The sequence below is a fragment of the Medicago sativa genome, chromosome 8, assembly GCF_051527215.1.
Source record: "Medicago sativa cultivar Bolivia chromosome 8, Bolivia_mono, whole genome shotgun sequence".
Taxonomy (NCBI): Eukaryota; Viridiplantae; Streptophyta; class Magnoliopsida; order Fabales; family Fabaceae; genus Medicago; species Medicago sativa.
Window position 1 is genome coordinate 82,412,411 of NC_140756.1, and position 21,974 is coordinate 82,434,384.

At 32.2% G+C, this 21,974-nt stretch overlaps 1 pseudogene; it reads left to right on the forward strand.

Moving 5' to 3' along the window:
* The first annotated feature begins 9,330 nt into the window (after window positions 1-9,330).
* On the forward strand, window positions 9,331-18,951 carry LOC146902266 (serine protease SPPA, chloroplastic-like; annotated as a pseudogene).
* The last annotated feature ends 3,023 nt before the right edge of the window (window positions 18,952-21,974 follow it).

Below are 21,974 nucleotides of genomic sequence, written 5' to 3' on the forward strand. Positions count from 1 at the left end.
TGTGACTATTTCAATATTTAATGTCACCTTTTTTTTCTTCGAAATGACACGTTATTTTTGTGTGATATATGAGAGTTGTAGAGAATAAGAATAAGGACAATGATTTTCTCCAACAAAAAAAATGAGAACGTCACGTTTACCTTCACTATATATATATTTTTGTACAAACTATATTTTATTTATTGTTACGTTTAAACTTTTTTACACTTTATATCTAATTTTTTTAGGCAAATGAAAATAAATATAAATTAACATTTAGGAATTAAATTAACAATGTTTAATTTTTAATTTTTAAATACTTTAAACATTAATTGATATAAACTTTATTATGAATTAAAAATGTCCTTATATGTAATTTTACATCTACCGGCTAATTGAACCGCTAATTTTACCAAACACTTTAAGTAGTTTATCGCCCATCATATCACTATAAGTTATCACTATCACCATCATATAAGCTATCACCAACTTATCGACTCATCTGCTATTTTTACCAAACAGAGCCTAAATTTTGTTACTAAAGGAGTAATAGTTGAATTTGTATAATAACTCGGTTGGGTTGATCTGATGGTATTGGATAGGTACCTTGGAGTATGTTTGTTCTTAAAGTCTAAGGTTCGATATTTTCGATTCTTCCCGATGTCTTTTTGGATGGAATAGTTTAGTTTCTTCAAAAAAAATGTTTAATTTATATAAAAGATTTTAATTTGTATAAAATATCACTAAAATATTATCATTTATTTTGTTTAACAAGTATTAAAACAAATATTCAAAGATATGATCTAACTTTACATTAAAAGGGTTCTCAATTGTGAATGGATACAAAATACACCAACTGAAAGCAAATCCTGCTTTCTGCAAACAAGCAGGAATGACTATAGCAACCTATTATGGGAAGCAGATCTTGTTGTGCCATTTTTGTGTCTATAGAAATCATATTCATAGTCATGCCATGTGCTCCCTTTGATTGATGGCTATGTTTTTTTTTAGTTTGATTTTGTTTAAAGGGAATTAAAGTAAAGTGTTTGTCTGACCTTGCATAGAGGTATGATTGTTAATCATTGGTTTTTAGTATGGCAGGAGTTGGCTACAACAGTTGCAACATCATATATTTTTTTAATCTAAGGCAACTAAGAAAGGGGAGGATGGAAAAAAAATAGAGGAAATCAAGATTTATGTAACAAGTACCTCTATCCAATGTCATGAGATCCAATGTCATGAGGCAAAAGGTTTTCAAAGTTGCCTTTTATTTTATTTTTATTTTATTTTATTTGTTACCTCTTCAATTAATTAATTATTTGCATGAAGAGGAAAGAACATCAATTAATTAACATCTCTCTTTCCTCTTCATGTGAATAATTATAATTATGTTCTTTGTTTGGTTCTATTCATTGATGTTAATTTATAGCTTAATATAAAATGTTAGCTTTATATAAAATGTTCATGAAGCATAGTACAAACAAAGAAATATAGAAAAATATATGCTCACGTTATCGTGGAAGAAAAATATACTAGCTTTTTCTATTGGATCAAAAATTTCGAATCATACATACCTTAATATTCTATATTCATTCAAGATCTCATTTTCTTTCTATTTATTTTTCTCTCATGGTGTATACACAACATTTCCCTAGTGGAAAATACGATGGAAAAAACATAAAAATAGTAATGGTGTTGTTTACAAAGGAGGGACAGAACTTGAAGTCACAGTGACAGCGGATCTAGACAATAGATATTGGTGTGGCAAAATTTGCAAAGAAACTATATATATTAACAGAGAAAAGCTTTGACAACTTAAAAACTACAGCAAAGTGGTTTGGGTGAGAGCATTATACCATGGAGTTACAGTTCGATTCCCTCGCAACACCATTTTTAATTTTTAATATTAATAATTTATTTATATTAATAATTTAAAAAAAAATCAAAACTGGAACTCGTTATATTAATAATTTAAAAAAAAAATCAAAACCGGAACTCGTTATATTAATAATTTAAAAAAAATCAAAACCGGAACTCGCCGAGAGTTGAAAAATCAAACCGGAACTCGTTATATTAATAATTTAAAAAAAATCAAAACCGGAACTCGCAAATCAAAACCGGAACTCGCCGAGAGTTGAACAGAGGACCCGCAAGCAACCACCACCAAACGTAATCGCTAGGCTAACGAAGAAACTTTGATACATTGATGACTTATACTATATATATACTTAAATGGGAAATAATCTGGTATGGCATCTCGCCACACCATGTTTCACACCGTATCCGCCCCCGAGTGACACTATTTCATCCGGTAAATACTCTATCATTTCATTTTATTCCGACTTCTATTTCATCCACGACTGACTTCCAAAAATACACCTCCTTATCCCCCTCATAAAACCACATGAGTATACATCTCCTTATCATACTCTATTTCATCCACGACTGACTTCCAAAAATACACCTCCTTATCCCCCTCATAAAACCACATGAGTATACATCTCCTTATCATACAATTAATAACAATATTTGACGATGTCACGTCCAAAACCAACAAAAACAATATAAGGTTAGAAGCCCTAAGCGCACGTTCATGCACTATTCTTTTCCTTTCCAAAGCCCTAATCGACTGACACTGCACCGCTAGAATGTCAATCATCAACATCACTGCCGCAATTCACTACCGTTACATTGCCCGCGCAGTATCACAGCCACTATCATCTCATATTACAGATCGTTTTCTCATCGTTCCGTTCCCAAACCCTTATCACCATCATCTCATAATCCCATCTACCAACCCTTTTCCTCCTCCAGTACTGATAATCCCACGGGTGACGTCTAATTAGTCCCCACACGGCCACACAGGTCTCAATAAATTACTTGTCAAGCTCAAGATGCTAATAGTGCTCCCCTATAAGCGTATTCCACCCGGTAGAATCTTGCTAATGGATTTGTTTGACCACATATCGTAGGAGCATGGATTATTTATGATATTGCTTTGACACTCTCCATACTGATTAAGGGTTAAGGGTTTAGGAATGGTAGAAAAAATGAGGGCATATAACCTGTATCATAATGTTAAAGCTCTTTCTTTTTTAGAGCTTAGCTTTTAGATTGAACTATTATTGGGTGCATTATTTTAGATTTTTAAAGTGCTTCCAACTTCTTAAAGAGTCTCGAATTTTTGTCTTAATATGTTATGTTGGTTGTTTGTTAATCTTATTTATAAAAGGTCTTAAGTCTCTTAGACAACTTTTTGTAGCCAAAAAAGTTGTTGCACATTTCCTTCCTAACTTTTTGTTGTTTCTTTATATTTTTAGAAAATGATCGAGTATCTTATCTTATTTATAAAAAGGTCTTAAGTCTCTTAGACAACTTTTTGGAGCCGAAAAATTTGATCCGCATTTCTTTTCTAATTTTTTGCCGTTTCTTTATAATTCACATATCTTATCTTATCTTATTTATAAAAGTTCTCAAGTCTTTTAGACATCTTTTTGGACCCAAAAATATTCTTGAAGTCTAAATTACTTCGGGGGTTTTAGGATTTGTCTATTGAAACTATTATCTATGATTTTTTATTTATAAAAATGTCTTAAGTCTCTTAGACAACTTTTTGGAGCCGAAAAAGTTGATCCGCATTTCTTTTCTAATTTTTTGCCGTTTCTTTATAATTTACATATCTTATCTTATTTATAAAAGTTCTAAAGTCTTTTAGACATCTTTTTGGAACCAAAAATATTCTTGAAGTCTAAATTACTTCGGGGGTTTTAGGATTTGTCTATTGAAACTATTATCTATGATTTTTTTTTTCATAACAAGGATTGGACCAAGTGGTCGACCCTAATCCCTATCAATGTATTTATCATTACAAGGATTGGACCAAGGGTTAACCTTAATCCCTTATCTTTTTACATTAGTTTTGGATGTACATATAAAACACATCCAATAGCTAGCACTAAGATGTATGGGTTTTGTAGATGATGTAGTCTTAATTGGAGAGTCGAGGCAGGAATTCAATGGGATGTAGGAGACCCGGAGTCAAGTCTTAGAAGCGTAAGACTTTTGTTTGAGTAGAAGCAAGACATGGTATATGTAATGTAACTTCAACAAAAGACGAAGTAGTTCAAACTTAGAGGTGAAAGTTGGAGATCATATCATAGAAGTTACACAGCTTTAGATATCTTGGGTTCATTCTTTCAACAAAAAAAATCTTGGGTTCATAGTACAAAATAATGGAGAAATAAAATCATATGTAATTCATTGTATTCAAGTTGGATGGTTGAAATGTAGAAGAGCCTCATGTGTTTTTTGTTATACAAACGTGCCGTTTAAGTTGAAATGAAAAAAATACCGAGCATTGTCGAACAAAGATGTTTTATGGAACAAAATATTGGCGGTTAAGAACCAACACGAGAATAAAGTAAGTGTGTGGAGATGAGGATGTTGCGTTGGATATGTGTGGTGATATTAGATGGGATAAGATTAGAAATGGCAACATTGTAGGGATAGTTGGGGTAGCACCTATAGTATAAATATTGTGGAAAATAGGTTTAGGTGGTTTGGACATGTATAGAGAAAACTCCGTAGATTCTATAGTAGGAAGAGTATATCAAATAGAGGATAGTCATATTACAAGAGGTATAGGAAGACCTAGAAGAACTATAAGAGAAACTATCGTGAAAGGTTTATAGATTAAGGAGTTGAATTTAAATATGGTTTATGATAGAACAATATGACTTACTTCAATCCGTGTAGTCAAGCCCACTTAATGGGATAATGTTTGCTTGTTGTTGTTGTCATCATCTTTTCGAAGCATTAACTCATGCTCAACAACAACTATTATACATTTCATGATCAACTCCCACATTTATTTGTCAATGAGATAATCAACTTCCTCGTGCATCGCACGGGTCCAAAATCTAGTATAGTATAAATCGCTTTAGCTCTATGGTCTCGATTGATCGTTGTAGCCTACATTGATATAATCAAATTGAGCACTCTAAGGCTTTAGAGTTTCATTGTGTGTGTATCAACTTTCAATATGTTGATTTTTAAATATAATTATTTTGAAGTGAATTTAAATTTTAAATTAATTTGTCTATGCGATATTGTATTGGATTGAGATTTTAAAAGACTATTTTGGCAAAAAAGTCTTGAAGATTTTAAAAGATTGTAACGGAATGTATTAACTTTCATGATTTTGAGGGATTTTAACTCGTAGACTTTTAAGATTTGAAAGTAATTTATGAGAATTCCTAAGATTTTATGAGATTGACTATAATAATAATAATAATAATAATAATAATAATAATAATAATAATAATAATAATAATAATAATAATAATAATAATAATAATAATAATAATAATAATAATTACTTAATTAAATCAAACTTATTCCTTACATAAAAAAAACTTATTGATGAAAAAAGAATAAACATGAAGTAACATGATCTAAGTACAAATAAAAAAAAGAATGTGATCAACGACAACAACCAAAAAACGACGAGAATAAAAAAAATAAATTAAAATCTGGAATAGGTAAAAGAAAACAAACATAAACAATGATGCTCAAAGAGAAACAAAAACGTGAAAGGAGGGGAGGTATCAACGGTAACACACGTTGATGAGTGAAGTGGAAGAAACGACGAAAGAACATATATCGGGAGCAAAAACAATCTCACGAAATCTCGGGTCTTTGTATGAGATTGTTAGTTTTTAAATTTTCAACTAAAATGTCTCACAAAATCCATTAAACCAAGTAATTCATTGAAATCTATAGACTTTTGAATACTAAGAGACAATTTTTAAGTTGTGAAAAATCTTGATTGAATACCACCGGATTTTGTTAGACTCTTTAAAAAATCCTAAAAATTTTAATTGAATACCACCAATTATTTCTAATCTTTTAAAATCTTGATTGAATACTTCAAGATTTTTCTATAACTAAAAAGTCTTTTAAAATCCTTCCAAATCTCAATTCAATACACCCCCTAATATTCAACAAAACTTTAGAGTACTAAAGAATTCTCAATGTTGTAATTATATAGTTTTAGTGAATTGAATAAAGAGAAGGAAGATGATTTATAGACGCTCAAACATAAATCCTACACCTTTGAGAGATAAAGAGAGTGATCGATAGAAAGTTAGACTTTTTGACATTGTGCTTAATAGTTATCACATTGATTATATACAAAATGTGATAATTATTAAGCACATTGGGTCACATATCTTTCGAGTTATTCACTCTTGATTAACAATGATTATGTGAGACATGTAAATATGCATTTGAATCTAAAATAAATGAAGTTAAATAAACTTTATTTTCAAATGTGAAACTGAGACATGCCACATTTTAAACTTGGGTGTTGCTAACCGGTGCCCCCGGGGCACCGGTTAAGGAGCAATAACCGAACATATCTTACTTGTGTTACTTCAATTAAAGTGATAAATAATTCAGCTAATTAAAATAAAATAAAAGTTGTATTTAATACTCCGTCAAATTTCCTTTTCCATTACATATTTACATTATCCTTTTCATTTCTTAACAATTTTTTTTCTTCGTGTGGATTTTACACAAATCAATTTTTCTTTCTGTAAATTTTTTGTGAATTGTTTTTTTCTTTCAAACCAATTCACGGAAAACCTATGCATAATTAGCAACATATTCAATTAAAATAAAATCTGAAATAAATTAACAATTCCAAAGATAAAACATAACTAATTAAAATATCAAATGCAACCTCTCAAAAAAATATCAAATACAAAAAAATCAAATGTGTAAAAATTACAAAATCTTCTTCAAAACAAAATAGGATTCCAAGCTTGTATCACAAAATAGGAAACTTGATAGACTATTGAATGCACATTTTTCTTATTTTAATTAGTTGACTTATTTATCACTTTAATTAAGATAAAACATGGGGGATCTCGTTCATTTATTGTTTCCTTAACCAAAGGCCCTGAGGCACCGGATAACATTACCCTTTAAACTTTTACACCGACTTTGAAAATAGGTTTACATTACAATACAATGCCTAAGAGACTATTAAATTAGTGGTGTTACCAAAGGACTTGCGGTCCTCGACAATTTAAGATAGTAAGATTCTCAGTACGTATTGGATGTACCATCGAATTCCTAATTAAATTATAAGGAATCCCGGCTCTAAAGTCTCGCAAGATAGTATAGAGATTCTCACTCAACCAACCCAAATCAAAGATGGATGTACCACCAACAATTTTTTTTTTTTTATGTTAACATGTATATTTAAAATTGAAACAATTTTTCACAGAAAGAACTCTAACAATTTTTCACAGAATGAATCACATAATTGAATACAGCAAAGAATATACTTTTAATGCAGTGATAGTATAATAAAAAAGTTTTAAACTTAGGATCCAGAGTTGTTGTCATGCAAGTGTAGTAATGAGACACCAATACAAAATGAGATGATACTAAAATTTATTGCAGTAATAGATAGTATTGCATTAAAAAACTAAACAAATATACAATATCTAGAATGTTGGTTTTTAAAATAGCAGGGGATCAAAACTTCATTTTTTTCAAAACTAGGGGGACTAAAAGTGCATTTAAGTCTATAAAATATATATGTGGTTCGCTTGATCGCTTCATACTGAGGAAACATTTCTTTTACAACTTAAGTTTACCTTGAACCAACCAAGCACTGGACAATTGCAGGGAAAATCCTGATTGTGGATAGTCTTACTCCTTTAAGTCACACCCTCTTGTTTTTTTAGAACCCAAACCAATGCTTGACGTGGTCATCCTCTAGCCTAGTTATCATGGTCAGGTATATAGTTCCCTAGCGAGCATCAAGCCGAAAAGGTTAAGATACTCTATTTGGCAATGTAAATTGATATTAGGTATTGAACACAACACCGAGCATCAAGTCTAAAGGTGAAGGTTTGCTAACAGGTCGAGTAAATTGACATGATGTACCAAACATAAGTTTGGGTGGCCACCAAGATTCTAGTCTAAACACCATTATAAGTCATTGTTGCCATCAAAGGTCAATGGTTGCCCTAATTTGAGGGATAGCCTAATACTTTGGGAATTGTCTAAAGTTTACTGTCTCTTTCTATCCAATATCCTTTTATAGTGTCCCATTTCTAGGACTTTTGCAATATCCATTTTGTTAAACCTCATGCCTATAATTTGGGCGTATGATCCTCATGGATTATTCTCTCATGATGGGAAATGATTAGGTGAGTTACAGAAGATAGAATTGTGGCTTGCTTTGGAGATTCTGCAAGTCAACCGAGCATTGGACAATTGTTGTGACAACCTAAATTTCATTTTGAAATACCACAGTTTTAGAGTTTAATAAATACGCAACGGAAACACGTAAACTTTATTTTCAAAAGTGAAGCTCAGACATGTCACATTTTACATTTTTACGCAAACTTTGAAAATGAATTTACATTACAATACAATGCTCAGCTCTAGTGAATGAGAGATGTTACCAAAGGACCTACAGTCCTAAGCAATTTAAGATTGTAAGGTTCTCCCTACAGTCCTAAGCAATTTAAGATTGTAAGGTTCTCGGATGTACAAGATGCACCGTCGGATTAGAATTAAATTCACAAGAAACAATTTTGAAATGATCATCAGTGTCACTGTTAATAATTTTTTGGAACCTTATGGGACAAAGTTCGAATCCCTTCAAAGACAAGCTTTAAAATGATCAACAAATATCCTCCTCGAAAACATATTTAATATATTGTTCATGTATTCATTCTTTCTTTCTTTTTGTCAAATAGTCTAATGGTTAGAAATTCACCTCTGAAGTGAGTAAGTTTCAAATCTGGAATTTGAACTATGACCCTTACATATAGCAATTTGCATATTGCAATGCTTTATCGACCGAGTTATACTCATGATACATATATTCTCTCGTTAAGTATGATATTAAATCACAAAAATTAAGGGAGGGACAGAACTTGAAGTCCCAATCAACAGGAAACACTCCCCATAGTCAATAATCAATACTCTATCCTTTCATTTTAATTTGACTTATATTCCATCCATGACTTCCAAAAATACATCTCTTTATCCTCACGAAACCAACATGAATATTGACATGATATACTTTAATGTATGACCTCAACATACATTCTACCAATAACTACAATAGTCATGTTGTCAGAATCAAGAGAGCAATGCAGATTCTCATATCTCAGTTTGGCAATTCACATACTAAAAATACCAATATTTGATGATGTCACCTTCACAACCAACAAAAACAATATAAGGTGAGAAACCCTAAGCTAACGCTCATACACAATATTCTTTTCCTTTCCAAGCCCTAATCGACTGATACTGCACGCTAGAATGTCCATCATCAACCGCACCGCCGCAATTCACTGCAGTTACATTTCCCGCATAGTATCACTGCCACTATCATCTCCTATTACCGATTGCTTTCTCTCTCTCGCCGTCTCATTCCCAAACCCTTATCACCACCACCATCATCATCTCATCATCCCATCCACAAAGCCTTCCAGTTCCACCGTTCTTCTTCCTACTCCTCGAGTCCTGATTATCCAACGGGTGACTTCGATTTTGTCCCTCATACCGGTTTCAAAAAATTTCTTGTCAAGCTAAAGACGCTAACAGCACTCCCCTTTGAGCGTATTGTAAACAATTTATTCATTAAGATCGAGATATTATACGAAGTTAGAACACACTTACTTGGAAAGTATAATTACCGGACTCGCCGAGATTTGAGACAAGAGTCTTCCTTTCCTTTCACATGCTCCAAACTTGGGGTTTTCAATGGGGCAAACCGCTAATGAGCAGAATTGTCGAGTGATGGCAAAGGGACCTAGCCTCTCTATTTATAACCGTGCAACCCTAGGCACCACCCATCATGGGCCTAGTGTTTGGGCCTACACTATGTTTCTACACAAACCAGATTAAGTGACCAAAAGCCCATTATTTATTGATCACTTTTATTAGGGCCTAAGCATCATCAAATGGATCACAACATCACGATCCGTTTTTATTAAAACCAAAACCAACAATTGATTGTAGCCCACAAAATATTAGAAGAAATTCTAACATTCTCCCACTTGGGCAAAATCAATTGTGTATTTTAAAAATAAAATAAAAATGAAAATTTAAAAATAATTTTTGAAAACGACTCTCGACCGATAACAAACTTCCTAACGTGGCCACTACATGATCCCATGATGCAACACTTAATAAAGACTCCGTCCAACTAAGAACCGAATGATATCGAATCATGGCAGTAGTTATATCCTTAATTGATACAACACCTTCCATGGTTACAAATATCACCAATTCCGTTGACTAGTCATCCGTGTAGAGTGTAGCAAGAAATGATATGTCATCGTGATCATCGATCATACTATCATTTTCATTGTCGGTCCTCAATTTCTCTCAATGCCTTAATCTCAAATGCTTAAAGCCAAATAAATTATGTGATTTCTCTCAAATGCCTTAAAGCCGGAGAAATTATGTGGTCCACGGAAAACCACATTGCCTCGGCTCCAAAATAGTGTCAATCACCGGCACAAAGGATCCCAACGACACCGAGCTCTAATTTTCACACATAATACATCAGCTCTAAAATAATGTTAACAGCAGTGCATAAAGATCCCGTCAACATTGAGCTCAAATTTTTTTACATGAAATGCCTCAGCTCCAAAATAGTGTCGATCACCGGCATAGTGATCCCTTCAACACCGAGCTAATTTTTTTTTACATTTGATATTTGATATATACAAGAATTCATCTCATCATCAATAATTAAATTGAATGGAAATTCACATCAATATATCAAAGAAAATAAGTGAAAGAAAAATTCATCATAAAAAAAAATTAAATTAATAATATAAAATTCAAACTTCCACTAACCAAATGCATCAAAAGAATTCACAGAATTCATGTTATTCAAAATGATTCTTGAAAACAATGAACCTAAGTCATTTGGTTAAAAGAACAATTAATGTCAAGGTTAGGAAGCCAATGAATGTAATAAATAATTCATTACCATAAATTATAGGACATAAATTATAGGAGTTGGGAGCTACTAATGTCAATGCCGACAATGTCTAAGGGTTCGGAACTACTAGTTGTACCCATTATATCGATTTTAATAAAATTTGCTTCTAATGCAATCGACAAAATACCCGGATCATCAAACTTTAAGAAAGGTAGGATATTTATTTTGATAACTAATTTCTCTTCCTTTTCCCAATAAATATGATCCAAGTGCTTATGCCATAAAGTAAAGGATATCTTCATCAACATTAGATCTTATAGCAACAAAAATTTGACAACGAAAGATGAGTCAAGGTTATGCAAAGTCAAAGACAACTTATACAAATCATCAACAAAAGATCCAGGGAGTCATGAAGCATCTACTAGAGACAATTTATATAGATGAATAAAGGATGAAGCAAGGTTATGTGAGTTTAATCTCAAACTTAGTTTTCTTCCTCCAAGAGTAAAACTAAAACAAAGTTGCTTCAAAAGGTAATGCAAACAAGATTCATCGTAAATGAAGGTTACGTGAAAGATATTTTTCTCAAAACAAGTTCAAAACTAGAATGTTAAATTATGGTGACATCTCCCACTGACTTCACAATTACTCCTAGATCATATTAATATGAAATTAAGTTGACATCTCCCACCGACTTCACGCTACTCTTATATTACAACATTGACATATTTTCATGTACAATAACTTTTTCATTAGACACATGGAGACCATTATGGTCAGATACTTTAACTTTTGAGCTATCTCCCACTCACTAAAAGGTTATTACAAGTTCATGCATGTTCTCCTAGAGACAACTCCAAACCTTACTTCCATTTGTTAAAATTTGACTTGTTTAACATCTCGATGGAAGCAAGTAACAATTATTTACAGAGAAACGCATTGTTTATACAAAACATGAATTCATTAATATATGTCATAAGACAAGATTCAGCTCAAAATAAATAAGCTATCATAACGAGGCCAATATAATTGTACAATCGGCTTTGGGCGTAATGCACAAACTAAGGTCGAAACCCAAGCCAAAACCTCAAATGAGTTAATCAATGAGGATACATTGAACTTGGGAAATTGTCACCTTTGGGCGTACAAATTCTTTGGTTCAACATATACTCCAATAACTCCATCTTATATAAGTTAATCAATGAACATGCATAATAAAAGCATAACAATTATCCATTGAGGAAATATACGAGACAACACATGAATGCATCAAAATATATCAATTGACAAGATATAGCTCAAAATAAACAAGCTATCACAATGAGGCTAATATAATTGTACAATCACCTTTGGGCAGAATGCACAAACTAAGGTTAAAACCCTAGTCAAAACCTCGGAGTAAGTTAATCAATGAGCATGTATTGAATTCGTAAATTTGTCACCTTTGGGCGTGCAAATTCCTTAGTTCAAAACATTCTCAAATATCCCAAATAAATTTTTAATTGTAAAATGCAATAACCACCTTTGGGCAGGAAACTACATGTTACAATTAAAAACATTCCTCAAACTACAAAAGGAAGTTTCATCAATCAATCAATAGAGGTCGTCCCACTTTGGTGGTAACGACCTATATCAACGCAAGAAATTCTTTTTGCATAGGAATCAACAACTCTTGTCAAAATACGACACGTAAAAATATGCATTATTTAAATGCATCTAAACCGGTCAATATCGTTTCAATTTGCATTCATCATAATTTTGTTTGATACAATGCCGTAGAATAGTACATTAAAAGCACATAAAAGAAAATCAACATATAATTATGTGCTATCTCTTAGAAGAGTATTGTTACCGCTAAACTCAAAATCTCATTAACAAGTAATGATGCAAATCAATTACCTACGCAAAGAAATATATGAGATTTGAATTTCAATACCATTGAGGATAAAAGACAAAATAGTCATAAAAATATTTAAGAAAAGATTATAATATCCACAATGTAAGTCTCTATGATAAACAAAAGAGAATGATAGTTGGATTATCAATCCAAGACTTTAAAAAAAAATATTTAAACAAATATTTAATTAATATTCTCTATCACACAATGGTCATGTCAATTAATATTACACCAATAGGATATGTCAATCTCTTATATAATAAGAGAACAACTGTAATCAAATTCAGTAAAAAGAATTTAAATTAAATAAAACATGGCTAACCTCAAAAGGTGTAATCAATTTTCCTTGTACGTAGAGTCATTAAGCTTCGATGACTTAGAGAAAATTCCGTACAATTTGGCATATTGTCATCTCAATTGGGTCACAATTCAACAACAACCAATAAAGCAAAAGATAGTTCTTGATAATAGATCAATACAATACAAGGATAATAGTTTTTCAATTGCCTTCGTAATTGCTCAAAATTATCTTTTATGATATTCCACAAGTGAGCATACAAATAAGAACAAGACAATATAGAATTTATACAATAACTATAAATTCATATACAAAAATATTTGGTGCTATGATTGACAAAATTGAGTCTAAAGTAATTTCACAATTGCAACACTTTAATAGAATAATTCACTTCTATAAAAGAGAATTTCACAAATAATATTTTAGACTCGTCCTTGGGAATATATATCTCACATATATATAAAAAAAAATATTTCACAAAATAAAATTTATTCCCATAAACAAAAATGTGAAAACAATGTTTGAAAATTATTTCCATGAATTACTTAATTTTCAAAACAAATCAATCCACCAAGATCAAATCAAATCCTTTTGAATATGCAAAATTTGATCCATAAAATATTAATCATGGATTTGAGATAAAATAAAATTATGCTTGAAGGAATATTCATATATGAATCATGCCAATGTTTATATACATTAGATGCACATACACAAAGAATCACAACATGTGAAATCTGTTTCAAGAACGGAAAATCTTTTGGCAACAGTAAACAAATGTAAAAATCAATTTGCAAAGTGACAAACACAATATCAAAAGGAGTAGCACAAAAATACATGATTTTAATTTGTACATGACTACTCAAAATTGTCTCTCAATCCACACATGCAATTGTAATTCAATCATGATAAACATATTCTTAAAGCAAATTTAATATATGAATAAACCAAATCTCAAATCCACTCAAATAATAGAGTAGAAACGATGGTCATATAGAAAAGAAATTGTCCATAAATTTAACAAAAAAATTAGCCACATAAAAAATTGGATCAATAGACCAATTTCTTACATATTAATAATACATGTATGATACACATAAAAATAAGATTTGATTAAGCTCAGACCATGCTTCATATAGATTAAGGAAATTTACCAAAAATTTCGCAAAGAAAACAATCAAAAATCGTGTTCAAGTAACTTTATTTTGATTGAAAATTGATTGTCGTATATGCAAAGATCAAACACATGCAACAATAGAAAATATTTAATTTCTCTATCAACCATGTGATTTTGAAAATTGAAACAATTTCAATAATTCAAATTGAATATTAACAAACAAATCTTATAACTCAAAACAACAAATTGTATGCTCAAAATAAGAACACTTCTTTGAATCAAAATTGAAACTTTTAAACAAATATGCAAATTCACCATGAAGTACGGACTATATATTTAAATATATCAGCCCAAAAAATACCAAGGTGAAAAGAGTATCAAATTTCAAGATATGACAACGATGTTAAAAGAAATATGAGTCAAAACGAAAAGGTTTAAATTCTAAATCTTTCAACCCAAGAAACAAATGACTCATAATCAATCGATATCCATATATCCATTTCAATCAACTCATGCTAAAAATAAACATAAAATCTCTCCAAATTATAACAGAAAAATATCAAAGCATGAAAATGCCTAAAATTTAAATAAAATAAATAAGCCATGATTTGCTTAATTCTAGTAACCATATAAGGATGCCGAAAAGCAATAGATGGAAAACAAAATCATACCACTTTAAATTATGCATAATCTTTATTTTAATAGAATCGAAAAAGCCAAAGGCATAACAGATGCTAAATTTTGGCACCCAACACTAGTAATTTTCTCAAAATAAATTAAATTAAATTGAGCCTTAAATAATTCTTAATTTAAACAACTATACAATTCAACACCAAGGAAGAACAAAACACGGAAACAAAGTTTCGCAGTCTGCTGCACAGTCAAATAGCAAACCAAAATCAAATATGAAACTTACGTTTGGATTTCCAAACTATTCCGATGTCGAATTTCGTAAAGTGATAAATTATATTTATTTATTAATTTAAGTGAAAAATTGTTGGCTGAAATTCCCAAACATTAGTTTGGCATGACACCGATAAAGTGAATTTAAAATTAAAAAAAAAAACTCATCCAACAACCGTGTAAATATACACGGTTAAAGATAATTGCCAAAACCTAATCGGTTTTATTAGACACATCCTTTCTTAATTTTGTTTCCAAAAATTGATAACCACAAAATCCTACTAAACGGCCATACAGAGAAACATAATAACCATGCCGATAAAGAAAACAAAATACGGCACAAATAGATTTTCTCAATGATCAAATAAGATTGGCTTTGTGGATTCACTACTGAAATAGGATTCTAAATCATATAATAGTAGGCTCGATACCACATGTAAACAATTTATTCATTAAGATCGAGATATTATTATATGAAGTTAGAACACACTTACATGGAAAGTATAATTACCGGACTCGCCGAGATTTGAGACAAGAGTCTTCCTTTGCTTTCACATGCTCCAAACTTGGGATTTTCAATGGGGCAAACCGCTAATGAGCGAATTTTCGTAGTGATGGCAAAGGGACCTAGCCTCTCTATTTATAACCGTGCAACCCTAGGCACCACCCATCATGGGCCTAGTGTTTGGGCCTACACTATGTTTCTACACAAACCGGTATTAAGTGCTCAAAAGCCCATTATTTATTGATCACTTTTATTAGGGTCTAAGCATCATCAAATGGATCACAACATCGGATCCGTTTTTATTAAAACCAAAACCAACAATTGATTGTAGCGCACAAAATATTAGAAGAAATTCTAACACGTATTCCATCCCAAGGCGTCTTGCAAATTGATTTGAGCGGCCGGATATCCGAGCAAAGATGATGAGGTATTATCTCTCGCCTCGATTTTGCGATAATTTGTTGAAAGCCGCATATGATCCTCGTATTTCGCCGTGTATCTTCATATTTATCGTTTAAATTGCGGTTTTGGGCTAAACTCGATGAAATTCGAAGGGAAATCATGAATTTCGTAAAAATCAGAAAACTTATTGTTGCTTATGTCCCCGAAATAGGAGGAAAACAATATTACATTGCTTGTGCATGTGACGAAGTTTATACGTCTCCTAAAGCTGATCCTGTTTCCTTGTTTAAAGGTGGTCTCAATCATAGTCACATAATTCGCCGGATTGACGGCGAACCGCGAATTGGTTCGCGCGAACCGATTCGCGGTACTTTCGCGTACCGGTTCGCGAAAATTCGTGAACAAATTCGCCAAAACCGGCGAACCATGGGTACCGGAAAAAACGAGCGTTGTGAGAGTGAGAAGGAAGAACGTCGTATTACCGGAAAAAAACAGTCCGGTAGGCGGCGGCCGTGGTCGTTTCACGTGGATGAAGAAGAAGATGAAATTAGGGTAATTAGTTATGAAGTTGGGCTTCTCTCTTGCCGGATCTTCTCGTTTTTTCTAATGGGCTTTTCGGTTTGACCCAATGAAATGGGAAAGAGCAATGATATTCTAACAACCAAAAATCAACAACTTTTGTGACAACCATCAATTTTCAAAGGAAAAGTAGATAGTGACACGGAAACCAAAGCAATAGAGAGAGAAAGTAAAAAGATAATGTGAGTATGAGAGATAAAGTTGTCACATAGGTTGTCACAAAATGGTTGTTAGAATATCATTTCTCAATGGGAAAACATAATATTTAATAAGTATGGCTTTGTCTTTGTGGATTTTTATAATTTTTTTTAAAACGTAAACTCTATTTTTTAACTAAGATAGTTTTTTTTTGTATCAAAACATTAAATACTTCCAAAATAGTTTTAACTACAAATGCTAGCATGGGTTCACTGTTTTTGTTTTTTTGAATATTTTTTAACTACAAATACTTCTAAAGTTATTTGAGAATTTAATTATTACTCACTTTATGTTATAGTGACTATATAATAATAAGATAGTCTTATTACTCACTATAAAATTAATTAATTTAATTTATTAAATATTAAAATGTTTTAAGTACTAGAACTCAAATTGAGATGATAAACTTCTAGAAATAGTTAGTGATTACTAATAAATTTTAAGTTTGGTTAAATAATTAAGTAAGAAAAATATTTTTCTTAAAAATTTATTGATGACTTGCTATATTTAATTAGGTAATACTAGTACTACGAACCGGAACGTACCAAAGCTCTATACCCTATACGTACCGAATTCTTCTCATGTGGCGTACCGCAAACCCGAACCCGAACCCGTACCGCGTACCACACGAATTGCGAATTATGTGACTATGGTCTCAATTCTGTAATTCCAGAAGTTGTAGCACTTGGTGAATATAAAAGGGTAGTAGGAGGTGAACAAATCAAAGATCATAGTGAGATGATGACTGCTTTGCAGGACAATATTTATTCAAATTGGCTGGATAATGTATCTTCTTCTACAGGAAAGAAAAGAGAAGATATTGAAAATTTCATAAATGGAGATGATGCCCATCAAGTACACAAACTGAAAGAAGAGGGTTTCATATCAAATTTACTTAACGATGACAGGGTTATTACTAGTTTGATTGAGAGACTTGAGGTGAAACCATTGTGTATGGTTGATTTCAGAAAATACTCTCGAGTTAGAAAATGGACTGTTGGAATATCAAGAGGTAAAGAACAAGAAGTAATTGCCATCATCCGAGTCTCAGGGACCATCGATAGGAAAATCATTGCACAAGAGTTCATTAACAAAATCCGTGAAGCCAGTGAGTCAAAAAAATTAAAGGCTGTTATTATCCGAATTGACAGTTCGGGGGGCAATATTGAGTATTCTCATTCAATGTGGACAGAAATCAGGTCTCTTGCTGACAAAATACCAATTATTGCTTCGATGTCTGATCGAGCAATGGGCGCAGGATACTACGTGGCAATGGGTGCAGGAGTTATTGTTGCAGAAAATCTTACCTTAACTGGTTCAATTGGAGTGGACTTGGGAATCTTTAGCCTTGAGAATATGTATAAATTGATTGAGTGGGAAGAATTTACAAGTACCACACCGCTGATACAGAGGCATTTGCCGAGAAAGCACGTCATATGTATATACGATTTCGAGATAATGCGTCTCTTTCCAGATCAATGACCATAGACAAGATGGAAGAGGTTGCACAGGGAAGGATTTGGACCGGTAAGGATGCAGTATCTCATGGTTTGGTTGATGCTATTGGTGGACTATCGCGCGCTATTGCTATAGCAAAATTGAAGGCCAATATACCTCAAAACAGACAGGTCACTCTTGTGCAGCACTCAATCCCTAGTCCTACTCTTCCTGAGGTTTCAAGGGGTATTGACCATCCTCTCTATGATAGGGTCTTGGCAGTTGGCCCAATATTCTAATGGAGTTCCAATGCTGATGGATGGAACCATGTGAGATATTTTCTCTGTTTTTATTTTTTGTCAAGTAGCTTAGTAGGTAGAAATTCACCTTTGAACAATTTTTTTATTTGTTTTATTTTTTTGCTATTATGATAGCTCATTATAAACAATTTTCCTTAGTTTTCTCCCTGAACTATTCATTGTCTTAAGCACACAGGTTATTACTTTTGCTTCTGTTTTCTCCCTTTTCTGAATTTTATAAAATTTTTATATTTATGGAGTTATGCTGCAGATATTTCTTTGTTTTATTATTTTTAATTTCAAGAAAAATAAATTAATAGAAGCTTTTTTTGGTTGGTTTTTTATTTGTATTTAGACAAAGATTTTGATGCATCTGTCATTTGGGGTTTGATTGGACTGAGGCGGCTATTTAGACCCGGTGGATTGTATTGAAACCTTGTATAGCTGGAGCTGTGTTACCGGTTCCTGTTTAGGTGTTCAACAAAATTTATTTTGACAAGAAATGGATTCCTCAGGTAAACATACCAGTTATATCTTACGGTTTTGCTGGAATGCCACATGCAACTCCTACGTACTAACATTGCAAGGTGTCTATTGATCGGAATGATCTTCAACTACTTTGTGTTCCGCTTCCACAAACGTTGGTGGCAGAAATATAACTATGTTCAATATGTGGCGCTTGATGCAGGCCCCGCTTTTATGGGTGTTTTCATTTTCTTTCCTCTGCAAAATGCAGGCCATACATTTTAGGAATTAGGACTTGAAAATGGATGTTGAAAGTGCGTGATATTTATAAACTAAAGTGACAATGTAATTGCATATTCATAGTTTTTGGTTGAACACGCTCATGCTTTGTAGTGACACAAAATCTAATCACAAACAAATAAAGGATGTTCAAGGTAGCAGAGCAATAATCGGTTCAATCATATAGGAATCGGATGAACGTGTTGAGGTCCTACTGATGCATTAATCGGTTGTCTTTGATTAACAACTGCCTGATATTGGCTTTCTTGCACACCTTGTGGAATATTGGTCACAGAATTGTCATCAAAATTGGTTTGCACAGCCTTCAAATCCTTGGCATGCTTGACTTGCTGAAACTCATTTCAGACCATGTGTTTCACATGATATCATACATCTCATGTCAAACTGCTGTCTAATGAAAGATGTTCTTCATTTGAAATTGATAATAAAGGCACCCGGTTCTTCCAATTGTGAAACTCAGAATATAATGCTGCTATATGAGCATTTACACATCAAGGTAAAAATTTAGTGCAAATTATTGCTATTGATTAAGAGATTGCGCGACTGATGTTATTATCAATATTATTAATATTGCAAATAAATTAGTAAAAGATTTCATAACAAAAGGGTTTATAATGTATGCATTTAAGTGCATGTTTGAATTTACAGTGAGTTTCATAGCATCACAGTGTCCCTATGATTCCGTCAAACTCGCTCAAATTTTGAACATACACAATGAAACAAGATATACCTTATTCAAAGCTAATGATAATGCATCAGTTAGCATCATGATTGGAATTATTGTTCATTTGAATTATCATTCAACAGATACCTCTATATATGCTTAAGATATGATCTAACTGAAACATGCAGTTCAATTAATATATGTAAACGAATCACATAATTGAATGCAGCAAAGAATATACTTTTAATGGAGTGGTAGTATGATAAAAAAGTTTTAAACTTAGGATCCAGAGTTGTTGTCATGCAAGTGTGGTAATGAGACACCAATTCAAAATGAGATGATACTAAAATTTATTGCAGTAATAGTATTGCACTAAAACTAAACTTATACAATATCTAGGAAAAATTCAATTGAACAAAAAACCAATATTTGCACTTTGAGACCTTTTTTTCTTCATTAGAATAGAAACCCTCAAGAGTTGTGCTAAATTAGACCCTCCACCTCAGATTTATTTGTATTGAAGGTGAACAAAGTCATTGGATTTATGGAATTAATGAATATGAAAATTTGATGTCATGATTTTTTTCTCTCTCTTGATTTTCTTTATTTTTTTTGGCGCATGAAAATTCATAAGACATGGCAGTTTGGAATATTTGGAGGACGAGGTTGTTGTTGGATTCTGGAATTGATCCAGTCATTTTTTAGATCCTCAAGGGTATTCTAATCATAAAAAATTTACCATAATGGTGGCAAAGTGTCTTCTAAATTACAATTGAGAAAAAGGATGCAAATTCTATGGCATTTAAATTTTTATTCCTAGCCCAATCCGGTAAAGGGGAATATATTTTCTCAATTGGAATCCTCTTAATTTTTCTCAATCGTGCGATCTTAACCATCAAACATGAGAAAGAAAATGAGAAATAAAATTATGAAAAAATGTGATATTAGATTCAATTAAGAGAGGCTTCCAATTAAGAGAATTCATCCCCGTGTGGTAAATACTTTTGTCCATCAATTATTAATTTAATATTTTCATAGTCAAATGTGACCATTATATTTGTTTTGGACGGCTCAAAAGCCTATGCTCACGGTCCAAGGTCCAACGAACTCCACAACGATTCAAACCAACGAATCATAACTACCTCCATCATTGACAAACCGTAACACTCGACGGTTATGGATTCCGCCATCCGTAGCTATCGACCAACGGCTGCGAATGACGAAAACAACGACAACCTGCACCTCTCTGTAAAAGGGGATTTTACAGAGTCCCTAAGGTACGATTTATTCTTACCCTTGACCCTGTATTATGCTCAAAGACTAACTTGAACGTCAGCTACAAGTATCAACCCCCCGCAATTCCAAGCTTACGAGAACAACTAACTCACTGCACCATACACCGTTCTACTAATTAGGTCAAATCAATAATCATTTGTACCATTTAACTTGATTTTTTTTACTAAAATCTAGTATAACCAAAATTATTTATCTCAAAAAAGTATAACGAATTAACCGTAAAAGTACCTTGACCGACCTCTAAAAAAAGTGCTTGGACCGAGACTTCTCTAAGTTGAATACTGACGTGGTTGCCACAATCAAGCAATTTAAACTGTTAGATCAAAATAGAATGACTCCTCTAAGTTGATTCTTACACATTAATAAAAAGATAAAGTCTGATTTTCTTTTTTAAGGAAGATAAAAGGTGACACTAATCATCTTATAAGCCAATTGTTGCAAAACTAGACCACACCCTATTAAGAATAGATGTTTGTTTGGTTCTCTGGTGGTAACAATTGACTTTGAGTAGGCTGATTATATAAAATTTATTATAACTAAAAATGAATTTAATGTAAAATAATTTATGTTTGGATACATTCATATATAAATGAGTTGAACTATACATTTATGTGTAAGAATCAATTCTAGAATAAAAGCTAAAAATCC